At 40.4% G+C, this 26,501-nt stretch overlaps 1 long non-coding RNA gene across 1 annotated transcript in view; it reads right to left on the minus strand.

Annotated features, from left to right (window-relative positions):
• LOC141808457 (uncharacterized) overlaps positions 1-26,501 on the minus strand; it is a 113,960-nt gene that overhangs the window by 43,292 nt on the left and 44,167 nt on the right. The window contains exons 2-3 of the long non-coding RNA XR_012599902.1: positions 26,163-26,244; positions 8,264-8,339 (exon numbers count right to left, since the gene is read on the minus strand). This is a non-coding gene — a long non-coding RNA (uncharacterized LOC141808457). The remainder of the gene's footprint in view (positions 1-8,263; positions 8,340-26,162; positions 26,245-26,501) is intronic.

Here is a 26,501-nt window from a genome sequence, read left to right on the forward strand (position 1 = left end):
CCTGAGGGGACGATGAATAAACCTCATGAAGAGACACACTCTGGCCCCAGTGGGAGGTCTGAAGCGTTGGCATAAGTGATGAACTGTGTCATGCTATTATACAATGACATGGGGAGTTATGGGACGTCAGCAGCTCAGCGTGAGAAAGGTCAGATGAGCTACCTTTACCTTCAGGAGGCTTCAGATCTCCTGTCAAATGAGGGAGAATATAGGTTTAAAGAAAGTAACACACAATATTTAAATCCAGCTTTTTTTTTTCTGCTGTATGTTTCAGGTCAGTGTCTCATAAACATTTTTACAGTTCTACGGTTTTGTGTATGTAGAATGTAGAATAATCTAGCCAACAAACCACAATTAATTCCTGCAACAATATACTTCAACCTTCAACAACATTCAGTAATAGTGCTGAAAAATCAGTAAGAGCTGAGTCTGAGACCTTCTGACTCATTCTACCCCTGAAGACTAAGAGGAGAAGGGTCAGATTAAGTGCCTAGGTGTTCCCTGGATAGACTCTGCAGATAGAGTATAGAGTTAGGTAATTCATTCCACCAATTGGGCACAACAGAGAAGAAGAGTCTGGCTAGAGATTTGGAGCAGCACTGGGCTGGGAGCACCAGGCGTCTTTCACAAGCAGAGCGTAGTGGGCGAGAAGGAGTGTAGACCTGGATGAGGGACCCCAGGTAGGAAGGAGCCGTTCTTGTCGATGTTTTGTAAGCCAGAGGAACAGCTTTGAGTTTGATTGGAGCTGCTACTGGAAGCCAGTGAAGAAAGATTAACAATGGGGTGACATGCGCCGTTTAGGGCTGGTTAAAGACCAGACGTGCTGCTGCATTCTGGATCATCTGCAGAGGTTTAAATGTACACGCAGAGGGCCTGCTAGGAAGGAACTACAGTAATCAATACGTGATATCACAAGGGCCTGTATCAGAAGCTGCTTGGCCTGTTGAGTCAGGTAAGGTCTGATCCTCCTTATGTTAAGTCAGCTGGTCACCAATCATAACAACCTGATTTCTGGCAGAATTTGTGGCACAAGTTGATTGGAATCAAGCAGGACACTGAAATGTGGTTGAGCCGAGGGACAAGCAGGATGCAGGATATGCTACATGTCATCTTGCTGGTGTTCCAGTGGGGGTCATCTTCAATCAGGGGTGAGACTGATCTCAAAGTCTACAACTTGAGGAGTCACAGTTTTTCAAACTGACCAAAAATAAAAAAGAGAAAAGGGTTGAAAGATGTGTAACTGATAAATGTCAATTGGCGTAACCAATGATCTAAAAAATAATAATAAAATGAAAAAAAAAGTTACTTTGAATATGATGTTAGCAGTCTACTACACTCCAAAAAATGCGATGACATGTCATAAACAATAACTTATTTCATCAGTATACTTACATAACTTCTAGGAAGGTAAATTTTTAGATATTTGTCATTCTTTCATGGTTCCACCATTTGACAATTTAATGGGACTGATTCTTTAATTAGTTAAGAATGGTAGACATGTCATATAAAATACTGAGAAATTGGAAGTTTAAAACATATTTTTAACACCAACCCTTATCTGTCACTGTCCAAGAGAAAAATTGATATAACTTTTCCTGTCTTTGAAAATCTGAGATGCTAACTGTGCATTTCGAGACATGTCTTTATGCATCTCATTAAATGACTTCCCACTAGAAATATTCATCACAAGCCTTTTCAATAAAGTTAGAAGAACTATGACAAAATTTCTTTTACATTAAATTGTTAGAAAATGTAAACTCAGCAAAAGAAGTAAATCGCATGACACAAACCAGGACTATGCAGTCCTCGCAGCACGCGTTGTGAGTGCAACAAGACAGCTAGCTAACAGGGATCCACACTTTTGTAAAAGACACAGGGCTTGCTTTTCCTGGACTCTACTTTGGGTTGGATTCACCACTGTAAAACTGTAACATTATAGAGAATAAAACCAAATCAGTATAAAACACTGACCAAGCTAAAGTAACATTCTTGATAAAAAAATGAAATCAACTTATTTTCCCACATTCTCCAACTTACAGACGAAGGGTCTCCAAGGCTCAAGTGTCACAAAAAGACACACAATCCAGAGCAGAAATGCGCATGGGATAGCTCAACACTCGTAGAAAGGAGCAAAGACAAAACACAAGCTAATGGGCTAAATACGTCAGAGATTGTCTATAGAACAGAGTGTGTAAAGAGCGCTCACTACGACCCAACTTTAGAAACCAAAACGTAAACAAAGACAGAGGAGTCACTCTGGCACTTCTTTCCAAACTGGACTGAAACTGCTTTTAAAGTCAGCACAAGGACCTTGCCTCCAAGCAGAGTTGACGTGTTGATGACGTACGCTGCAGAATTGCACAAGTCTTAGCAGCTCACCTTTACCTGTTATGACCTAAATGTGGGATGAGTCTTGGGAGGCAAGATATGAAGTCATGATAACTTTGTGTAACATGTTGGTGGATGAAGAAACAGAGACCTACACGGTGATGACAATTTTTTTTCACAAATCGATCGATACCAACGCCTGTAATACACCAGATTTGTCTATAGTGTGACTCCTTTGCACTGCGTCTTGCCTGGGTTTGTCAACTTACACCAGCCGCGTGTTCAGTCCAACAAGCTACATGACTGACAGACAGCTGGAGTTACGAGACCGAGTTGACTCCTGGTTTGGCTCCGCTCGTTATGTCCATTTATCATCGTATTTAAGCTAATTACGAACTGATTTCAACACAGCCTGTTTTATTTTAGAAAGTCACCAGGTGTTTTTAGGTTGTTTTCTTGTCACAACTTCCTGTCCTAATCGATCTTCCCTTCGCTGAATTTATGCGTCACAGCTCTGCGTCCTTCAAAAATAGGATGGCTGCGTATCACCTGCAACATGACGGACCAGCCACGCAGACGTACTGCAACAGAACGGATCCTGTGTGAGTTGTCACGTTGACTTGAATGAAACGTATTTGAACAGAGACGCACTGCAGACACAATTAAGCCAAACAGAGAGATGTACCAATATTACTTATTTTCCCCGAAAATACATGTTCTTGGCTTACTCTGACTTACCTTACCTTACCTGGAAAATTCACAATAATGAAACTCTGCTCCTTGTGATACACGGCAAGACAAAACAATTTCCTCTTTGTCTTTGCCCACGTTTGCTTCAGACCGAAGATATTTATTTAAGAGGGAATTTACCCGAAAGTTACACACAGACATTGTGATTCACTCTCCCGGGCCTATCACGTCAAAACTCATGAAAGAATCAAACTTCTGTTCTGTGTATAAATCAGTGCAATGATGTCTGAGTTTTCTCACCGGGCGATAATAAACCCTTGTTCCTCACCGCCTCCTGATGTGAGCACACTGGGTCATAAAAATGATCAGTCAGAGCGTTGTTGCGATCGTTAAAGTATGAATGTGACACGTTTTTGTGGTGTGTTTGTGGACGGACTGGTTTCTCTCCAACAAAGGGGAGGATTGTTTTCAGCTTCCTGGAATAAACATCCAAACATGACCGAATGATACCTTGGAATACCTGCTCACTCTCAGATCTCATGATAAGGTGAAATAATGAAACACTTGTGAAGGGTAAAAGAGAAAGTCTGAATCATCCCTCCAGTCTGCTGGTGAATTGTTGTAATGTTTGTGTTCAGGATTATCGACTCTTTCCCCCCGTGAAGGAAACCTGAAACACAATCACGTCTTTTCTAAAAGCAGCTGTCTCATTCTGTCGGACAAACAGCCGCTGTGAGCGTCATGCTTCAGCTAAGGTAAACAGCCTGCAGAGCGAAAAGGAGAGAAGAGAATAGATTGTTTATCCGTTTCTCCTGGGATGATGTAGCACAGTGAGAACAGTGTGACAGGCTCCTTCAAGGCCTAATCTCATGAAATAACATCCAAGGATTATCTTAATTTGAGGCTGTGCCCGGCACACAGCGACGTCTGTCATCAGAGGTCTGAGAGCAGGTCCTCGTGATCCACGCTGTCATTAGATGATGTTAGTGTGTCTGCTTTTAGACTCTCCTGAGCTGACCACGACTCTCGAGTACACGGGGACCAAAACATCCTCTGCCAAGGATTTGTTTTCTTCATGTTCTCTTCTTTTCCAGACTTTTTAGTCTTACACACTGCAAAAACTGAAATCTAATCAAGTGTTTTTTTTCTCATTTTCAGTTGAAAATGTCTTTTTAGCCCTGAAGGCATAATTGTTAGTTTGATTTAGATACACTTTTTGTTATACTGGTTACGATGATCTATACGTCCTGATGGCAAGCAATACATGATGTGTTCTTAAATGAGAGCGAATAATATCCACTACCTACAGCAGGAGGAAACCCAGGAAAACATCAGCCAATCACATCGAAAAGGATCCAATCTGTTAAACCAATCTAATCCCCTCCTTCTGCGTGTACATTTCACCGACGCGCACTGCCCCTGACTCAATGCGTGTTCACACTCAGCAGAGGAATGGCAGAGAAATTACCCATACCACGATTACTGGTAACCACTCCTCCGGCTAAACAGAGCAAGAAAAGAAAGACCGAGGTTTTATTTTCTTTTTCTGTTCCCCTGCCTCTAACAACTGCTCTCTTGCTCGACTTTGGGCCTGTCCCCTCTGACCTGATGAGGTACTTGTCTCTGGGCTGTAGTCTAGATCAGAGTCTAATAAACCCTCACCACAGGGGCTCTGACAAGCAAAAAAAAAAGTGTGATATTTAGTAAGTCCTAGAGAAAATGTACATGTACTATTTGTATTATAGCTTCACTCCTGATATCGTATCACAGGTAACAGTGGATAATGCTAACATGACAATTGCGAGTACTAACAAAAGTCACGTTTGTTTATTGGTTTTTTAGCTATACGTTTTATTTTGGTGTTTCCTTACCAAAAAACATGCAAAACGTGCAAAACATAAAATGATGTGCTGAGTCCGTCTTTCAGTCATTCACAACCATTGTCGTGAATTAGTGGCGCTCGTGCTCGTGAGCTGGGGCGTTGCTTTCGAGGAGCTCCAAGGGGAGGGGGAGGAGGGGCTAGGCGGAGTCCTGACAAGATGCTACTTTCAAATTCATGCTAGTTTTTCAGGACTGCTAACCCTGCTTTTGATATAAACCTGATTTACCTGACCAGTCTAGAAAAGTGTCTTGTTTCAAGTTATTTAAAGACAAAAAAAAGAGGTTTCTTGTGACAAGTAAAAAAAAATATCTGCCAATGAAACAAGAAAAAAGTTATTTGTATTAAGTCATAAAAAGACATTTTCAACTGAAAATGAGGCAAAAGCTCTGGATAAGATTTAGGGATTTTGGAAATAATCTAATTGTTATTATTATTATTATTTTTAACAATATTGCGATTGGGATTTAACATACTTATTTTTAGTAATTATTATTGTTATTTTTATTCTTTATTTTTTATTTATTTTTTAAATTTGTATTTTTTATTTATTTTATTTTTGAAATTTATGTATTTATTTTTATGTTTTTTTAATTTTTTATTTTTTTTTTTAATTATTATTATTTTTATTTATTTATTTATTTTTTTGGGGGGGGGGTGTCTTCTGCATTATTCACTTAACACAAGCAAAAAATCATTCTATAGTATGACCAACATGACAAAAGATACTGTTAACATTTAAACTATCCTTTACTTATAAGCCAGGCCGACATGTTTTGATGATATAAGATGAATTGATACATGAACTGATATGGATAATGCATCTTTATCTAAATATTACAATCACAGTAGAATACTGACTGTTTGATTTAACTTCAAGTTTTGTAGACGTGTAAAATAATTATCATTAATTACCTTAAATAAAATCAGAAAGAACTAAAGTACTGCAGAATAACAGGCCTGGTATGAACAATGATATGAAGAATATATGTGAATCCCCTCCTTAATGAATCTCACTCTAACTAAAGTTCAGAAATTTAAATGAGACCAAATTTCTGACAAAATATCTTTTTCAAAGTATTTTTTTAAAAATCTCACTAATCTCTCATCAGAAACAAAACATTAACTAAAGCTTTAAAATATAAATATAAATACCAACAAAGTTTTGGCTCAACTACTGAAATATCTAAACATGTGGATTTCACTTTTTGAATGCACTTTATAACTTTTTTTTTCTTTCTAATTGCACCCTTTGTGATTTGAAAATTGCATCCTATGACATTGTGATGTCAATTTATGTTTGATTAATTGTTTAGTCCTAATAAGATTTCTGTTTTTTGCAGTGCAGTTAAGCTGACTTGATTTATGATATTAATACAAAAAGTGCAAATCTACATAATATTTCTGCTGCTTATTTTCTATACCTGTACAAAGATCTGTGAACCCAAAGCCTACAAAGTTCATGGACTTATTTTGTTTATTTATCTATTTTTTAAAAGACACTTTGTTACCAATGTCAAACACTATGAAGCAACATTAACAGTCATTTCACCAGGAGCACAAACACTTGAAAAACTGTGCCCGTAAAGTATTAATATGAGTGTGTACAGTATTCCTTGTAGCCAAAGGGCACTGCGTGAGGTGTTCTCAGCTTCTTCTCACTGTCCCTGTGCCAACCCTAAAGCTATGTAAACAGCCATTACAAAATTACAATCTCCAACCCAAACATTAGGAGCAGTGCTTTAAACAGAGAAATACCCTGGAACACACTCAAGAAACAGAGACTTTCAGCTTTCTCCTCTGATGACGCGGTGTATCAACCAGCAGCTGAGAGGTGGATTTTTCCCCATATTCAATATAAACGGTGTAAAAAAAACAATAGCCTGTGTGTCAACCTCAGCACATGATAGATATAGAGCTTTGAAGTTTGACACCTGAGCTTAAACAAGGCCGTCAACAATGGATTCTGTTTTATTTAAAAACAGGCCACAGGAGGAAGAGGAAATGACCCAAGGATGTGTACTTTCATTTACAGTTTAATTTATCAGAGCGCTTGTTAACTCTGTGTCGACAGGTGTATTACTCACAGAAGTTCTGCTACAATGTGTTTGCATAGTGACAAAACACGTTAGAGTGGATACAATGATGACTCCTTTCAATTACAGATAAAAGCAAAACACTCAAGACCATTTAACCGCTCCCAACCAATAAGAAATAGCAGCTTGGTCCTTAGCAGTAACTATGATGTCAGTTTTATATATTCAGCGTTTCAGCAGCATCATCTGCAACTGGAAAATTAAGCCAATGCAGAAATTAAAAAAAAAAGATGCAGTTCCCAAAATGACCACTTGAGGCAGCCCCAAAAGTGAGGGTTTTCTCAATAAAGACGTGTTATAAATTTTCAAATTTCACGACACTATTAAAGCATTTTTAGCCAGTTATCAGAGCATGTGAGCAGAGAATAGCAGAGAAGAGTGCAGCATGCAAACTTCAAACTTTTAAAAAAGCTCAGAGCAGGATTTTTTATTTATTGCCTCCGCCAAGGAGGCTCTGTTTCTGGGAGAGTCTGTTAGTTTGCTGTGAACAACATAACTTAAAAAGTAACGAATGAATCTTAATGAAATTTTGAGAAAATGTTAAAAATGGGATAAGAAAGAAGTGACATAATTTTGGAGGTGATCCGGATCACTCTCTAGATCCAGGATTTTTTTGATTAAGGATTCTTTATCATTGTAAAATAGGGCTGTTTTCACCATATGTGTATATAACTCCATGATAAATGGTTGGACTGCTTTGCAAAACAATACAAGACAAGGTCACCATAATTTCTAACAGATGTAAAAGCATGATCCAGATCCTGCCAATATTCTGGATACTAAGACCCGGAATACAAAATATGTACTGGGTCATCATAATTTTCAACACTGTCAGGTAACAAATTATAGTACAAACCTGCAACTAACACCAAATTGTAGCAGACAGTCTGCTGAAAGGGAGTATAACATTAAAGTAGGACTAAAGTGTTGCGTGACAATCACAATATGCTTGACAGAGGTCTGCGCCCTCAAAGTTTCTAGATTATTTATGTATCTATTTTTAAGAAGTCCAGTGTCACTCAGTTACCACTTACATGATGGAGCTCTGAGTAGCGAGTGACAGAAGTGGACACCTTTAGGAGCAAGGAGCAGAAATTCTCACTGCTTACATGCTCTGCCTGTTATTTGACTTTTTTTTACCAGCTGCCATAACTTTTTCCTGTCTTCTGTATATTGAAATTCCCCTTAGTGATTCATGACTGATCTGAAATACATCACTCATGTTAGACTATGTGACGCTCCCATACGTCCATGTAGATTACTCACTTACTTGTTTGTTCTTGCAGAAAGTAGAGTCAAATTAACATGAACTGGCAGGTCTACAGAGTTGGATCAACCAGGAAAATCTGCGGAAAAAGAAAACAACAAAAAGTTGGTCTGGCTGGCTCCGGACAAAGCCTGATGATGACACGGGTCTGTAGAAATTTTAAAGGCAATTCTGAAGATTTAATGACTGAACGTGTGATACACATTCTAAAGTGAATAAGGAGAGGAAGGGAATTTCTTTTTCATTATAAAAATAATATTTTTCATATTTAAGTACTTAAGAAAATATGACCATATCCGGTAGTTGAAGAGGCCAAAGCTTGATTTAATTGAAATTATTTTATGATTTGAGTTTCTGACAGACAAACTTCCATTTAATTCTGTTTGACACTCCACAGTGCAGCTCATAAAAGACAAAGCAGAGCATTATTCTCCTTCCACTTAAAATCACAGTGACTCATTCAAACATGTTTACAGTCAGCCTGTGATCAAAGAGTCAGGATGCTAACATGTGAGCTACATTATATCGTGTCACATTCTTGAACCCAATTATACGGCCTGTGGTGGGGCTGCTTTGTTGTCTGTAAACATACATGTCTTTTATTGAACTCGACTCCACTCCTTTTGAAACTTGAGCTTGGCGTCGACATCATTACACATGTTTAAAACTTTCTCCCTGCTTTTGTACTCGGCGTTCTGTCAGAGCACGGGCTGATGAGCAGGGCGAATGGAAGCAGCGGAAATGTGGAGTTAAACAAACTTTGAATTAACAGTGTGATGGCTATTTCCTGTAACCCCCCCTCACGTCCCCCACACACACCCATCTCATACCAAGCAATCCTGCTGCCTATACCCTTAACCTTAACCCCTCACATACATTCACACACATCTTTGCTCAACATCTGCAAAGGTTATGGCATGGAGAGCACTGTAATCTACTGTACTGTAAGACACACTAAAACCAGGACTTGCTCACACTTGTCTTTCAGTCTATAGTCAGAAAGCTCCACAGGTATTCATGCAGAATTTGTTTGCATTTTTACATTCATATATTTTTTAATGATCAAAAACTAAACTCAAAAGAAACTGAAAAATTAGCATGAAGACGGATCAAGTTACTTTGCACCCTGCTTTACGTTTGGTATCTTTCACTTTTTGAATTATTTTTAGCATCATCAGGTATTTACCCTTGTGCTCAAAGACAAGCTTTCACAGTACCGCTCCCCACTGGCATGCACTGTTTTGTGTTTTTCCTGCAGCTGTTGAAACATACATAGGGCCTGATTTACTAAAGGTTTCTACTGTGGTTCACCATTGGTTCTGTAAGATGCAGTCGGTCACCCTTTCATCTTTGGAATTCTAGCAATAATCCACTTGCGCACGGCCATATAAACACCAGTAACCCTAATAAAAAACGGAACATGCTCATATTCCAGTTTAAAAAACCTGAAAAACACCCCCAAGATTATCATTTTCTATCCTGCATATTTGGTCATATACACCTTTCAGGATATCCCCACCCAAAGGAACGTTAATTTGTGTTCTGCGCATGTTCTGTTCACAAGAAATCTTGGTCTTTTAAATACAGGAAGTCAGCCGTGCTGCTGCTGTTGTTTATGCTGCTGTTGCCATGGATACAGTAAGATAAAGCAGAAAGGCGCGCCTTGTGTCATGATGTTCACCATGCGTTGAGATCATAGATTGTATAAAACATGGATGTAGCCTCCCTGACGCACACGTCTGTTCCTGAAACCTTGAAATGAAGCCAATCAATCAAACGATCCCAATAACTTCTACGCCGCAGAGTGAAAAAAAAAAATCACTCACCGTACAGTGTGTGCCGATAGTGAAATCAGCTTTGTAGACCCAAGCTGTTTTTTGAACGAGGCCGTAAATATGCTGTTGTATGTCATAAAAATCTGTTTTTTTGGCTGGGTTTGTACATGACTTCCAGTCTTTCTGCAGCCAGCCTCAAGTGGATTCTCAATGAACAGCAACTTTTAGCACTTCCACATAGGCTTCATTTTAACTAACTGGATGTTGCCCCTTGGTGGAGATGTAGTCCATATGTCGTAGTTTTGATCCATGTAAAAAAAAATCTTTGATTGGTCACGCATGTAAACAGTTTATTCCAAATGTTTCAGTAACCGGAATATTGACTGCATGTAAACATAATCAGTGTGTTTTTTTGCCTCCTCCACCAAGAATCTCCAACTCCACGGCTTCAAACTTGATTTTTTCTTTAAAGTTTAATGTATTTGTATTTTCCAGTATAGCATCGGAAAACAGTAATTACAGCATTATTATTTATGTCTGATGTGCAACTACATAAGTTTGACACCATCCTTGTGAAGCCTCTCCTAATCACCAGCCCTAATTTATATTTAATTATTTATTTATTTATTTATTTATTTATTTATTTATATCAACACATGCACAAAAGTTTTGGATCTGGCTGCATGTGTGAACACAAAAACCCAAAATGTTTCATTTCGATATTATCCAGAGATTTCCAGCTCATCCACTGATACTGTGAACAGGTCCTAATAAATGGTGCATTGATACAACAGCAATAAAAAGTTTTAACACTTTTTGTAACATCTTCCAAAAATTTTTCAGTGTTTACTCTAAAGTCTGTTTTAAATGAGTCCTTCCCTCCTGACACACACTTCATGTCTGTTGACGTCAAGCTGTGAGGGGAGTGTCTGATCAACAGCTTTGGAAAATTTCAGGGGCATATGTTTGTGTGAAGGGGCTTAAGAAATCTTATTCTAGTGGTTGAACAGAATGTCTATACTTATCCAGACTTGTAGAAAGAATTGAAGCAGGAATAATTTCCCTCTCAATCACTGCTGCACACCAAAGCTTAACTGCTGCTCATAGGGCGTTTTTAGATCATCTCTATTTTACCAGAAGTTGTGATTTTAGAGCAATGCTTGGTCAAAAATGCAAACCTTTCAGCTCTGAAAAAAGCACAGCAGGGTTTTTATCCTGCTATAAACACTACGGAAGAGAAAGAAAGAGAAAGCATCATTCAGCCTGAGGGATTCCTTCATTCGGCAGCTGCCTGGGAGATTGTCCACAAGGAGACATTAACCACACCGAGGAGAACAAAGGTCACAACTCAGAGACCAAGGTCTAAGCCCCCTGCACTATTCAACCATGGTCGTTTTCTTGTTTTCTCTTTGGCACACCCTGATCCCAACAAAATCTCAGCTATAAGGTCAACAGGTTGGAAACTGCTGCTCCGGCCTGCATGTGTGGGTCACTAATGATGTCGGCTACAACGTTTCGCCGCCTGGTCCCTGAGTGCTGCAGCGATGCCAAATGTAAGCCAAATGTGCTTCTTTAATGGAGGGTAATTCATAGACACTGGCAGGAGCAAATTTGGACTCGTGACCAGAGGTGTTGATTACCCTTTTTATCTGGCCGTTTGTTTGGGAGTGTGATCAAAGCCGTCACCCGTTAGAGATCATGCGCTTCCCCCCTCCAACCCTCTGCCCCCCTCCTGTTTAAAGGTTGGCATACAGCCACGAATCGGCCTACTTTTCTTTGTTTTATTACTTCAAAAGGTTGCAGCTCACCCCATTCATCACACAACATTGCTCCCGTCAAAGCTGTAACAGAGTCAAATTGTTCAGGCATTCGGGCATCCAACAAAGCACGGCGAGCATCTCCAAATCTGAAGTAATTCAAGACGGGATAATTCATCACCCGTGGAGTCATCTTTGATCTGTCATGTGCACCGTATCTGCACCAAGGCTCACCCGTGGCTCATTTTATCACGACTTATTGCACTTTTGATATTTCATCTCACCCAACCCAAATCAGTGCATCCCACAAATGATGGCGGAAGGTCCCGCAATGATGCCAAAGTCTGAAACGCATCTTTGATATGGGCACGTTTGTTTACTGTTTATGCTTCTTTGTATTTTCAAGAGCTCATATTCTCGGAGAAAGAATGGAAAATATCCAAAGGAGTTCAGAGAAAGGTGAAGAGTTGAGAGGAAATGTGTTTGTTCTTGTCTTTGAGCTTTGGCAGGATCTTCCTCACCCTCAGATAACCCTCTTTCTGAAAATAAATTAAGTAATCTGTCCTTTCGAGGAGGGTTTTTTTCATCAGCTGACAGATTTGAGTTTATTTAACACTTTGGACTTCATAGAGCCCAGGAACACCTGTTATTCTTTAACCTCTCCTGATGTAGGAAAGGTGAAAAATGAGCCCCAACTGTATCTTAGAGATACTTCCTTTGTTATCACTGAATGTTTTCTAAAACAGACCGTATTCTTGAAAATCATTCTGTCTAGCCTACCTGTTAAGAGGACGTTAACACAGCAATTGTTTTAGGGTGAAACACAAATTTTGTTGCGTTTCAGCCTTGCGTTTACACGGATACGGTGTTTTAGCCGACCTTTTGAAAACAGCCTCCAGAGTGGATTTTTTCTGAAACCCTGCTAACACTGCTGACTGTCTTTCAGCAAAATGTGCATCTGTTGCTCCACTTCTGCTCTTAGCATTCGCCAATACACCAGATGATCGGCCCAACTCTACTTCAGGTGAGATCTCCCAGAAGCGGCTTATGGACAAGACAGTTATAGCACCACCCACAGGCCTGGCATGCTTACTACACCACTGCATTTTAGCATTTTTAGATGAAACGTTAAACATGTCATCTAAACATGTCTTTCCTGGCTTGATATCCTCCATACTTTTTTAAGATTGAGCCTGAGCGTACATCCTGGGAAGCAACAAATGGGTATATGACAAAGTAGAAAGAAGTAGAAAAACTTAAGATAAATGTTTTTTGTTCAAATGAAAATCACATAATGACACAGGAAGAATAACTGTGTCCAAAAAGGTCAAATTTGCTAAAACCAACAGTTCGAGCGGTTCGTTTTGTTTGTGTTAGGAAAAGCTTGAGTTTGCAATCATTCTCAGCAAAAAGAAAACAAAGAATATCAAAATGTACGTCTATTTAAAAAAAAAAATCCTGCTATTATCTCTTTCTTGTAAACCTTTAGTGTGAAGGAAAGGCCCATTCTGCAGAGGAAGCCTCACCGGCTCTCTGAGGCACCCTGCCCCTATCTTGCAGCCTAATCCGATGAGCTCACACTCAGCATGTTCCTCTCGTGAGTTCTGCATGACTTGCGCTGCCCCCGGAGATAAAGAACGGATGGGGTGCTGCTGTCCTCATGGAGAGGCGGGTGCAGAACAGAGGGTGGGGAGAAAGAGGAGGAGAAGGGGGAGATGTTACAAGGAGGTGGGAGGGAACGGGTGGAGAGTCGGGGTATGGTTGTGGGGAAAGGGGCGGAGATGGGACATAGTAAGGCCTCTTGTGTGCATGTGTGGGGGAGTCTCATCATCCAGCACCTCTCCCGCCCTCGGACACTGACCTCTTTGTAGGAGTCATATTAAAAACTCCGGCCCTGTGAAGATGACCCCCAAGACTAATCCTGTGACCTCCAGCGCATTAAAGTGACCGTTAGTGGACATGGCAAGGACAGTCTGTCATTTTGGACTCCCAGTGGAGGGACGGTATGTGCATGTGGTCAATATTTGTATGAGAAAGGTGGGGCAAGGGGGTTGTTTGTCATCGAAGTGGAGTTTTGCGTGCAGCAGAGTACCCACAGCAGGACAAATGTGGTTTAAGTCCAGATGTTAGAGTCAGGATAGGGACATCTGCACGCACGAAACATGTCAGATGTTGTCGTGTCTCACCTTCATCTCTGCAGAACTTGATAGTCTTGGAAAATAGCTGGATAGGAATCCTGATTTGGCAATACATCTTTTATTGTTTGCTCCAAACACAAGCATCTGGTGACACAAAGGAACAGGAAGTTTGTTAGAAACTAACACACTAATTTTAAGAATCTGAAGCAAGAATCTTAGTGGATTCCCAGTACGTAAGATCCCCTGTGAAAAAAAGCCCTCAGTATGTGCAGGAACACACAATCTTAACAGGCTGCTTACAGGTTATTTTATGTGCTCAGACTTTAAGGAATCCTTTACAGCTTCCGAAGTCTGTAACCTGACGGCCATTTGGTGGGTAATGTTCAATGACAGCTCAAAGCACCGACTTGTTGTCTCTGGGACCCGTGGACATCTTCTGAAGCTCTTGGAGGCCACTTTATGTGGTGATAAAAAGGGACCAATAAAGCCTTCTCACCAGCGGCAGATCCTCCCTGCGCAGCAGTCCTTGTTAATCACAGCAAACAGTTGGAGATCCTTTCAAAGGGGATTATATCAGGGTCAGGAGCATTTGGACCTTAATTACCCTTGACATAATGTTTGACCATTCTGTTACCACCGGGGAGGGCAACACTTATTAAGGGGACATAGGCCTAGGGGTCAGTGGGGTTACCCAGGTCAACAGTGCAAGCACAGCCCGACCCAACCCCCAGCTAACTTCTTCTCTGTTTTGTGGTTAAGCGGTGAATTTCCAAGGCCAACATGGAGGATCCATCAACAGAGCAACTGAAGGATTTGGGTGTTGATGGTTGATAAAGTCAAGCTCATGAGCTGGAGTTGCTTTGTACAGCTGGACAGAGTCATGTCGTGAAAACACGCTGTGGAGGCAACTGCAACCAAAGGGTCAAAGGTCGCTGGTTCCAATTTTCAAACTAAAGAGACACATCTGCACTTGAGAGCAACAGAGACTTGTCATATTACTTGCAATGCACCGACAAACTTGTTTCTCCAGTTGCAACACAAGCACACCTTGCAAGGTCTGACATTTGCCCGACCTTTGAAAAATTAATGTGAGAATCACAGTTTCAGACATTAGGGTGCGTCATATGGCAGTAGTTGCAAGGAGAAGCTTGAGCAGAAACCTTGAGCATCTGCAGCCAACTGTAGCAGACTTCTCTCTGTGTTGATAAGATGAACTATGTCCTCCTGAGCTTTTGGTCAAAATTTCCCCAGCTATGTTAGGAGAGACTTCATATATGCCTCTGCAAACCCTTATAAAATCAAAATTAATAAAATATTCCTATAAAAATACAAGATTCCTCCTCTCATTCTGTGAATATGAAGCATGCACAAGCCAAAAAAATGACCCAGACAACTTACAACAAGTGGATACATAGTACACAGTCAAAACACCCAACCTTTAGGTGGCTACCAACTGTATACAGTCTGTCAAGGTCCCCTGGACAGAGCACACTTGTATAAACAATGCTGTGCATCATGGGACATTTTTTTCCTTTGCTGTTTCATTCTTTGGTCAAAAAATGCAGTACTTGTGATGGTTATACTTCCAGCTACATTCCAGGACAAATCTCCTCTCTCAAGTGTTTAGGCCTCGAAGTGAGGATCTGGGCCAGTCAACAAGTATTTTGAGAATGCACTGAAAAGACTGCCTCATGTCATGTCAAAGAAAGTTTGGGGATAATAATGTGAAAATTGGATGTAACTATCCAGTTAAGATGTCCTGCTGTTGTCTCCTGGAGTAGAGTGTTTTCAGTCATCTTAAAAAGGCCAAACAGAATTAGCTTCAACTCAATAATTTACCCAGAGTCAACAGCCTGTGGCCCCATGTCATACTTGACAGGGTGAGCACCTTTTCTCCATCAACACACACACACTAAATGTGTTCCACGAGTCAACCTTACACACTCATCTGTCAAACTAAAAGTGCATGACAACATGTATCTGTGGGTAAAAATGAAAACAAGCTTGCTCGGCTGACACGAGTGGGAGCACATAATTGAAGGAGTGACTTTAGCTGTAGGGGAGGATTGAAGAGGGATTATGGAAAGGTAGGGAGGGCTGGAAGGAGGAGGAGGAGAAGCCTGGGAGGGGGTAATCTGTAATTAGTTTGTAATTGCATCTTAGATAGCTCAGATTGCCATTATGCTATGATCCGTGTCTGACAGAGGACATGAAGCAACCGTATGGGTTTAACGTAAACATAATGAAAAAAAAAACAAAAGATCTAATATCATTCTGATACAGCTTCTCTACAAGTAATAACATATCTCTGAGTTAGCTTAAAGAGTATAATGGTCTTTACATGATTATTTACAACTACAAGCTACAGACAAGCTCTTAAACCAAAATAAAGTTTTTTTGTTTTTTTAGGTTACTTAGGTAAATTTGTTTCTTTGACCAAAATTTTGATTACTTGCGGTTGATTTGATTCATTTATCATGGTTGTTTGTTAAGGAAGGCTATGATGGGTGGTAGTGGGTGGGTTGGACCCATACACTGTATATAGAGTGGACAGCGTGGCTTCAACATTTACCATGGTACGGTTTTGAAGCCAAAATACCCCTGTCACAGGCGCAGCAGTAGAGACTGTGAGGGGATTCTGGGAGAATCTGAGTGGAGCCAGGTGACAAAAATAATTATTGTTTTTTACTTTCAAGAGTCTAATCTTTTCTTGTGTCTTACTCCCAACATATTTTACTAACCCCCCAAAAAATACACAAGAACGTCAGCTGTCAATTATCGTCAAACACAACGTACAACTTTATTTTTAACCTTGTATAGCTAATGAAAACAAAACTTTTCTGAAAAAAAAGAGGACTTAATTACAAGGCAGCCAAACAATACCGTCAAATTCCCACACCAATCAAACGTGAGAAACATTTCCACGAGGTTTATTAATTTTGGCCACAGCCCATCTGGAATGACTGGAGAGACAGATTTTTGCCCTATATTGCAGCCAGCCACCAGGGGGAGCAGTTTTTGTGGCTGCCTGATTTCGAGCCAAGCAAGATGTCGTCCATTATTATTTAAAGCTAATGATGGGACCCTAACCTTAAGCTGGTTTAAAAAACAAACAAACAACTAATAAAACGATTAGAGAGAAAAAAAACGTGACTCTTCAAAAATAAAAAAATCTACACAATATTTTCATACTATTATTCTACATGCTTTCATACCCATGCCCTTTTTATCCATTACTGGTCATGGTCCCCATTTGTCCTCCATAGAAAAAAAATGTTATTGTGTCTGTTTCATTGCATTAAAGCATATAAGACAACCCTGGATATAAGACAACCCCTTTTTCCCCAGACAGATTTTTTTGGGAAAACGCCATTTGATGAAAAAATCAAGACCTAACAAATGACAGCTCTTGTGCTGCAGTAATGGTGCAAGTTTGTAACTCTACACTATTTTGACAGCAGCCTTATTTATTGATGGGGCCTAGTTTGACCCAAAGTGACACAATGTGTGTCCAGTCTGGCTTGTTCCGAAGTACGAGCCAGTCTGGCTGGAGCGGCCTGCATCCAAGATTAATGTGTTTAATTGAGTGCTGTTAACATACTGCAAACAGGGCACTTTAGAGTGACAGATAGCCTGCTGTAGTTTAAACTAGAATCGTCGCGCAGGGTTGGAATGCCCTCTCAGACGTTTGTCAGCGAATCAAAATGAATAAACGTTTGTATTAACAGAGCAATCAGGGAGGGGAAAACTCTTGTAACTTTTATGACAGAGCCGCAGGGGACACGGACAACATTCACGGCATTCACCAGAGCCTCGGGAGCAGTTTCAGAAAAACATTTTTCCTCTAATGAAAATGACAAAAGTGCTAAATGTGTACAGTGAGGTGCTGTTTTAGAAGCTGCTTTATGGCCCCTCTTGAGTTTTACATGAGACGCGGTGGCTGGGCTGCACAATGAAATAAAGCACAGATACCAAATTTAAACTGAAGCCTTTTCTTCCAACCAGACATGAAGAGTGGAGCTTTGACTCTTGTCCTCATAAATCTATCACTGGCTCTGCAAAGTGACTCCAAAACAAGCGTGTGGTTTTTGTTTCTCTTTGGTGTGCATTGCAGTAGCAGAGGATGCTTGCAAGTGGCACTCGGTGAAGGTTTTATGAACTCTGGTCTGCCTGGTTTTATTGCAACAGTGGAAATAAGCATGTTAATGTTTCCAAAGCCAAATTCCTCACAGGTTCACAATGGAACAAACCACATTAGAATTATTAATCTGTGTATTTATGAATTCCTTGTGGGTTTTGGGAGAGTGAAAGAGGACAAAATCATGTTTAGCGAACAGATTTTCTTTATAAATTCAAGAGCCAAGAAAAATTAAGGTTGTGAGGGAGAATGAACATATTGTCTGCCTGCTTGGCACCAAAAGCAACCAGCAAATATTTATTGGAGAAAAAATCCTTCTTGTGACACAATTTAGGTCATGTAATCGAAAAAAAATTGCAGAAGCTTATCCTGGGTAGATATTCAGGGAGTACTTTGTAGGTAACAAAAGACTGAGCATAATGCAGCTCTGCAAGATCACATCATCACATTATCCAGCTATTGTAGAGTACAAAACTAATACACAATACCTGACATACTTTCACCTGGTCCTCTTTTATAGGCATGTCAGAGTTTAAGGAACAATAACGGCTCTTTCATGCATAAGAGTGTACACCAGGCTGAAGCTCTTTCACCGAACAGTTAATGAAATGTATGGAGCTCAAAAAGCAACACCAATCTAATGTGGTCATTCTTTAAATCCCTGTTTCATATTTTGGGGCTTTGTCTAAACTGTCTCACACTCAGAGGAGTTTGATAAGAATAAAGTGAATTACGGCATGTCTTTTGACCACATTCCTCGCTCAATGTATGAGCTGTATACATGTCAAAGAAACAAGGAAAATGCCTCAGAACATGGAGGGTTGAAAACTTTCAAGAGGAGAAGCTCAAGTCTGATGGGAGGCTGTACAGACTTATTTTGAGTATCAAAGATGTACACTGCAAAAAAACGGAGATCTTATGAAGCGATTTTGTCTTATTTCCAGTAGAAATTGTCTTTGTAAACTTGATATGAGAAACATTTAACTGACCAATCAAGAAAATGTCTTGTATCAAGTTGTTTAAAGACTTGAATGAGGTCTTGATTGCTTCTAATTAGTTAGAAAAAATCTGTCAATGGCAACAAGAGAAAAGTTTCTTGTATTAAGAAATTATTCTTGTTTCAAGCAAGTTTTCAAGCAAATGTTTCTTGTTCCATTTTGCATTGAAACAACTTGAAACAAGACATTTTTCCAAACTGATAAGTTGGATGTGGCTCATACTGAGTATAATAAGATTTATTTTTACTTAAAATAAGTCAAAAACACTTAATAAGATATCAGTTTTTGTAGTGCAACTAGAAAAGCACTCAAAGAGCGCAGACCTACACCAAGCATATTGTGATTGCCACGCAACACTTTAGTCCTACTTTAATGTTATACTTCCTTTCAGCAGACTGTCTGCTACAATTTGATGTTAGTTGCAGGTTTGTACGATAATTTGTTACCTGACAGTGTTGAAAATGATGACGTCCCAGTACATATTTCATACTCTGGATCTTAGTATCCCGAATATTGCCAGGATCTAGATCGTACTTTTACATCTGTCAGAAATTATGGTGACTTTGTTCTGTGTTGTTTTGCAAAGCAATCTGACCATTTATCGTGGAGTTAAATACACATATGGTGAAAACTGCCCTATCTTACAATGATAAAGAATCCTGGATCCAGATCACCTCCAAAAATTTAATCTTCCTTATACCATTTTGAACATTCTGTTCATTACTTTTGAGTTATGTTGTTCACAGACAATCTCTCCCAAAAACATAACCTCCTTGGCAGATGTAATAAAACCCAGAAGCAGCAACGTGTCAAGCTGCAATCCAGCTGTGAGCTCCTGACATCCACTCCTCAAACACAGAGCTCCACATCTCACATCAGGCACAGGTGGGCCATGACACAAAAGGACAGAATCAGAGAGAACAGGAAAGAGAAAGGGATTGAGAGAATGGCTAATATTTTTTTCTCTCTATGGTTTTCATAAAGGCGAGCGCTCTGATTGCCTGTGTCAAAGTGACAGGGTCTTTTATGAGCCCTCGGATGGTCCCCGCCCTGGTTTGTGTAGCCAGGCAGTGATAGCAGTGCCCTTTGTTGGGCTACCTGGAGAGGAGCGGCCCTATGCTATTGAAAGGGGAGGGGCCCGGCCCTGCTTGCCCGCCCTGTGCAGTGTGCTGGCTGAATAGAGAGCTAAGGTGTCCATGCCCTCCAGTGCCCTTTAGTGTGGGAAAGCTGCTGCAGAAAGCACCTGCAGCATCTTGACAGCGGCTGACACAGGATCGCGTGCTAGCTTTGGATGCGCAGGCCACCGTGAGGTGACACTGCAGGCTGACAGGTACAGTAGGAGTGTCACACTCCCATGCTGTGTTAACATCTTCTGTCAGAGATCAAACAGATCAGGTTCACACGTGCTTTAATGTACAGTTGAGGCTGCATTGTGTATGCTCACAGAGAGGCCATAAAAAGCACACCGACAGTGTTATATGACTCTCTGGATGGTTAGTATATAATCGCCACACATGCACTTACACAATCATATCAGTGTACATGTATACATGTTATACAACAACAAATTACAGGACATAATGCAACATGCCTCTGATGCTATGGGAAACTGACACACACACAGAAATCAGATAAGATGCTGCCTTTTTCAAAAGCTCCCGGGAACAATATAAACTACATTTACACCACAGAGAAGCTGAAAACAGCAAGTGTCAGCTTACTTTCCTTTTCATTAAAGCTCAAAGTTAGGGCTGGCTCAGGCTTGCCTGGGACCAGCCCAGAGTTATCCTGCTATAAGCTTAGACTGACACACCAAGCTCCTATCAGCTTCATGATGTCATCCACCATGAGTGCACGCTGCTAAATTTGTAGCTTGTCTTGTTGTCCTGTGATTAGTTGGCTTTAAAGAACGACCTTCAAACACCAGTAAGATCTGTATTCTGTCAGTCGCTGCTTTCGTTGGTTCCCTCTGTTTGACTTTATCTTTGGCGACGTATCGGTCACATCTGAAGGCCATCCACCAACGTCCAGTTCTGCATGAGATTCCTGCAGGTTATGCAAGTAAATAAAAATGCCATCAACACTCTTTAATCCTGACTTTGGCGCATCAATCAGCCTCTCATTTATTGCCTGGCATGTCCCATGTTACGTGTCTGTGTTGCAACGCTGCCATTCCTGGCATTCCTGACTCCGACACACAAATACGACCCCGAAGAATGGGATCAGGACTGCAAAACAAGGCAGCATTCCTGAGGCAAGTTTTAACAAAAAAATACTGTACTGCCTCACTTACTGTAAGTTAAACAGAAATGGAAAACTTGCAATATGGGATTATTGAAATGGAAACACAGGGTCAAGGATTACAGTTTAAGGAAGACGTTAAAGTTTGAAGCAGAGATGTTTGACACAGGTATTCTGTTATTTTTTAACCTGGGTCTTGTGTTCTTAATGACTGATAGGAGCACAAATCTAAAAACTGCCAAATTATCCATCATATATTTTTTTCTCCACAAAGAAAATGGTGTTACAGACAGGAAATGTCCCTTTTTGGTAAATAAAGAGTTTTGAAAAGTAGGCAGAATCCAAGACATCATAAACAAATTGGCCAGTGCAGGCAGCTGTCAACTAATGACTCATGTTCTGCAAGAATGACTGTTGTAATCTTTCCATGAGGAAAAAAAGATCCAACCTGAATAGAAACATGGACAAGACATCTTAAAGGTCCCATGTTATGCTCCTTATCTGCAGTTTAATATGGATCATTGATGTCTTCATGAAATGGTAGTAACATGTTTTGGTCCAAAAAGCCAATAAATCAAGCACAGCAGCATTGTTTCCAGGCTCTCACAGCCCGTCTGTTCAGAACGCTCTGATTTAGTGGGCGTGGCCTTCATATGTAAATGAGCCACCACTGATACCGTCATGCTCTTCTGTGTCACTGAGAGCAGCGCCACGAGCTCTGAGTGCACAATGTTTAGAAAACAGCTAAGCTTGTTTACCGTAACATTACAGGCTAAAACAACAGCAGGTAAAGTTAGCATCCTGAAGCTAACACAAAGACAGAGACAGGGGAGACACTGAGGAAAAGCTCTTACATCTGCTCCACAGCACACAGCATTTAAAATACTCACATTTCCAGGGTCCGAGGTTTGTTGGCCGATGGTTGATAATGCACTGGATTTAGGACCAGTTTATTCGCTAGCCCTCTGTTGTACTGTCCAAAGTTGGAAAAGCAGTCGGCCGTGAAGTGACTAGCACGCACATGCACAGTTTTACTGAGTGTAGCTGGCACATTTCCTCAATTAATGAACTCTAGCCACTTAGTGTCATCTTCTTCTGAGATGGGAAGCTTGTGCATGGAACTATGTGGCTGTTTACAGCCCAAAACAGAGCAGTGATGGCTCTCCAACTTTGGCATTCTCCTCCCCGCTGCTGGAGAGATTTCTCTCCAGCAGCGGGGAGGAGGTTTGGGGGTATCTGCTCTGCTGGACTAATCAGGTCAGACTTGCTCCTGATTGGTCAAAAAAGGGGATCGCTGATGTCGGCAAACCCCAAAATCCAAACAGCTCGTTTTAGGTCAGGATTTTACATTCACAAGCACTACTAAATACAGGTTTTGTCTCTAAATATTACATTTTGTGGGCTGGGAGGAAAGCCAAAGACCCACAAATTTCACTAAAAGACTTAATAAAGTGATTTTTGCATAATATGGGACCTTTAAGTGGACGTGCTTTCACTTGGAGAACGCCATACAGGTTTAAGATCATTGATGCCTGACTTTTTCTTGAAGCAATACGCAAACTTTTTCTACCTCTTTGTCACATAATGTTTAAAAAGATGAGCAAAGTTGGAAAATCTTGTGTTATTTTGTTGGATTTTCTGTTTTAAATGGGGAAAATTGAGTTTTTCATTTGTCACATTTCCATCCTAATAGCTCCCATGTGCTCTGCTGTACTTATTTCAAATATTAAAGCAATAAAAAGCACAAAGAGTAACACCTTTATGAACAGGTGTAGCCCCCCCATAATAAAGAAAACAATCTAATATGCCCTTGAGACGTCACTTCTTCCCACAAGTACATCACTGATTAGTAATCCTCTGTAAAAGTGCTGCTGACTTTGATTATCATCGACTGGCCACTACTTTTACCCCGAAACAAAAAGTGTGCGGCAGGGGCCCTCGACACATGACAAGCAGCTTGAACTAACTTGTTTTCTGAGGGGGGGAGCTCCTCTGGGTTCACCACAGTGTGGCTGTTGTTCCAGCGCACAAGGATTACAATTAACCAGCCACTCCTGTTGGGGCTTAATGACCGAACACTGCAAAAGCCAGCAGCGGGGACACTTCCTGAACAGCGCCGGGTTAACCCTAATTGGTTCTGGCACAGCAATCCTCACTGCTTATCTCATAACCAGCTGAGAAAAATCACCAGTGAAGTGTGAATCAAAACATGTTGATTGCAGGAAATTCAGATGGAGGAACACAGCTGATGAAGAGACGTCTTTTTTTAGCCCATTATGCTTAGTCACAGTTTTCCAAGATGAGATTGCCCTGTTTTTAAAAAGGTCAAGATTGTGGATTAAATGAGGTATGAGAGATCGTATCGAGGAGACGTCAAATCCCTCTTTCCTGGACAGATCCTTAGTTTCAGGATTTTTTCTGTCCAATATAAAGATTCGGCAATAAATTAATGCATAAACAACATTCAGGCGGGAATCATGGAATCTCTTTTTTTATAATAGGACCCTGCAAACACATGTCCAAGCTCAGAGTCAAATGGGACAGGGGGGGTTTGGATGGGAGGTCCAGGGGATTTGGGTAAACCATCTGTTGACCAAAGCTTTTGGGAAAGAGCACTAATATGGATTTAGGATATTATTCTCTCTGCAGGTGGGATGGTCAAAACCCCTGTGGATTTCTCTGCCTGGAGGCTGGGGGGGTTTAAGAAAAAAAAAAAAAGATTTCAATAGAGGGAAATAGACCAAACAAAGACACTGCTTTATTGAGCTTTTCCCTAATCCCTATTCTTTCCTCAGTCGAGTCAGGTATGAGAGTTCAGCAATGAGATTTCAAAGACATGAAAACTCACGACAGGATCAGTGTACGTTTTTGCTGCAGTTATCTACATATTTGAGGCACCGTTTCTTTCCACACCACATTCCTCACACAGCCAGATCAACAACAATACCAGGACCTGGGTGGCTCTCCACATGAATCCAGACGCCACGCAGCGCAGACCTGTGTAAGCTCAGACTTCAGCCTTCGTGTTGAGTAGAAAAGGAAGGGACACAGGATGTAAGAGCGCGCTTTGGTTTCTTTAGCAGCCGCGGGTTATTCTAACAGCAGCCGTCTTTACTGGGCTTAACACTGATTTGCCCCCTTTTGCTTAATTGTTTGTTTATCTGGATTGTACGGCAGAGCTCTGAGCCAATAGGTGCTTTCACTGTTTCACTGGAGACGATGTACAGCTGCTCACATCTGCACCAAGAGGAGCGAGAGCAATATACTCATGATGAATACAAATAGACAGCGTGGTTGTTACAAGGTTTTAATAAAATCTAATCTCCTTAAACCCCCAGTCCAAAGTAAACTAACTTTCATGTGTGTAAACATCAGTTCAAGCCCATACCTGCGGCTCTGATGCCAAAACAAACCATTAAAAGTGTTTGCTGAAAACTGTTGGCAAAGGCTTCTGATTTTACAAACCCTACACATCCAAGTCATTTGAAAAAGGAAAAACTTTTCTTATATCTTTTTTTCAGGTTCTTTCAGGTCACACAGCATCCATCAGTTGCTTAACAAAACCATCTGGACCCTGTCAGGTGAGGAGTGGCCAGACAGAGAGCTAAAACATGCTCAAGATTACAGCTCATAATGAGCAGGTGGTGCTTTATGTACCACTAAGACTATAATTGTGAATGCATAAAGAATTAAGCAGGAACATACTAATTAAATATGGAAAAACACAATTGGTGCTGAGGTCTGAAGGCCTGAGGGGATGACCTGTTAAAGAGGCAGTGATGATGGGAAGCTGTTTCCCAGCTTCCAGTCAGTAAATTACAGCATCCTCTAATCCGTCTCTGATCCCACTCACCCCCCTCATCAGCATCCCCCTCTCCGTCATATCTCAATCTGAGTTACTGAGTGAACTGATTCCAGGAAATGTCTATTTTGAGGAACAGATTGTGACATTGTTGTCGGCTCAATGGGATGACATTAGTAAAGTGGAAATGGAGACGGCTAGCCCACTTCCGTGCTTTCCACATATTAGCATCACCTGACTTTAACTCTGGATTACTTACTCCCACAAATAATGTTTGGATATAGAATATCACTCACACAAATCTGTGCAGGAACAAATAAAAAGGAGGGCCTACAGTCTGTTTGTCCCAGGGTTTTCTAACGCTACAGAGTGTTATGTCAAACCTTTCAAAAAGTTTTAAGACCTCATTGCAATTTTAAGCTTTTAGTAGCAACCCATCTTTAGCAGTTGTGGTTTGAATTTAAATAGAAATGAGTTAAGCTGTGAAGGAATAAAGCTTACAAGAATAAATGAAACTACTGGCAGGTTTATTGACACTTTCATTCTTGCTCCCAAACAGGAAGTAACAGTAATTATTCAAGGCCAACTTGCTAAAAAAAAAAAAAAAAAAAAAACGTATTTCATCATTATCAAAATTTAGGAAATGTGCCTGAGGCTGTGTGACTTTCTTTCCATCAGCGTCTTGTGCCCACCAACGGCACTTCATTGATGACATGAAAGCAGACGGCTCTGAAGTGATCTAAATGGACTTGCATGGTTCTTTGTCTGAAATCTTGCATTTTAAAGTCAAAGCTTGAACACCAATAAAATTTAATATCTCATAAAGCCATAATTACGTCTTTTTAATACTTTTTAAGGGCCTAAGTTTTCCCACTATTGATTTACCCTGCGGACACCTTGCAAACACTAACATCTGCATCCAAAAAAGCACACCAAGATGACAACATGGTGATGTAAAGCAGGTAAAATGATTTAAATGTCAGAATGTCTTCATCAAAATGTGCAATCAGTCAAAAAAGGGTTAAGATTTGATGAGATAAGAGGAAAAATTACCTGCAGGTGGTACCAAGGGAGACTTCAGGGTATTCTGAGTGTGGGGAGTAATCATCTTGTTAGGATGATGAATGGTTGTACACTGCAAAAAAAAATGAGATCTTATTAAATCATTTTGTCTTATTTTCAGTAGAAAGTGTGTTTTTATACTCAATATGAGCCACATTCACCTGGCCAGTCTTGAAAAATGTCTTATTTCAAGTTGTTCACAGACATAAATGAGGTCTGAATTGCTTGCAACAACTTTTTATTTTAACTTGTTACAAGCAATCAGACCTAATTTTTGTAAAAAAAAAAAAAAAAAAAAAAAAAAAAAAAAAAAAAAAAAAAAAGATAAAT

This window comes from Halichoeres trimaculatus, unplaced genomic scaffold (assembly GCF_033239565.1).
Source record: "Halichoeres trimaculatus isolate MK-OKI-2021-1 unplaced genomic scaffold, fHalTri1.1 fHalTri1_scaffold_19, whole genome shotgun sequence".
NCBI lineage: Eukaryota > Metazoa > Chordata > Actinopteri > Labriformes > Labridae > Halichoeres > Halichoeres trimaculatus.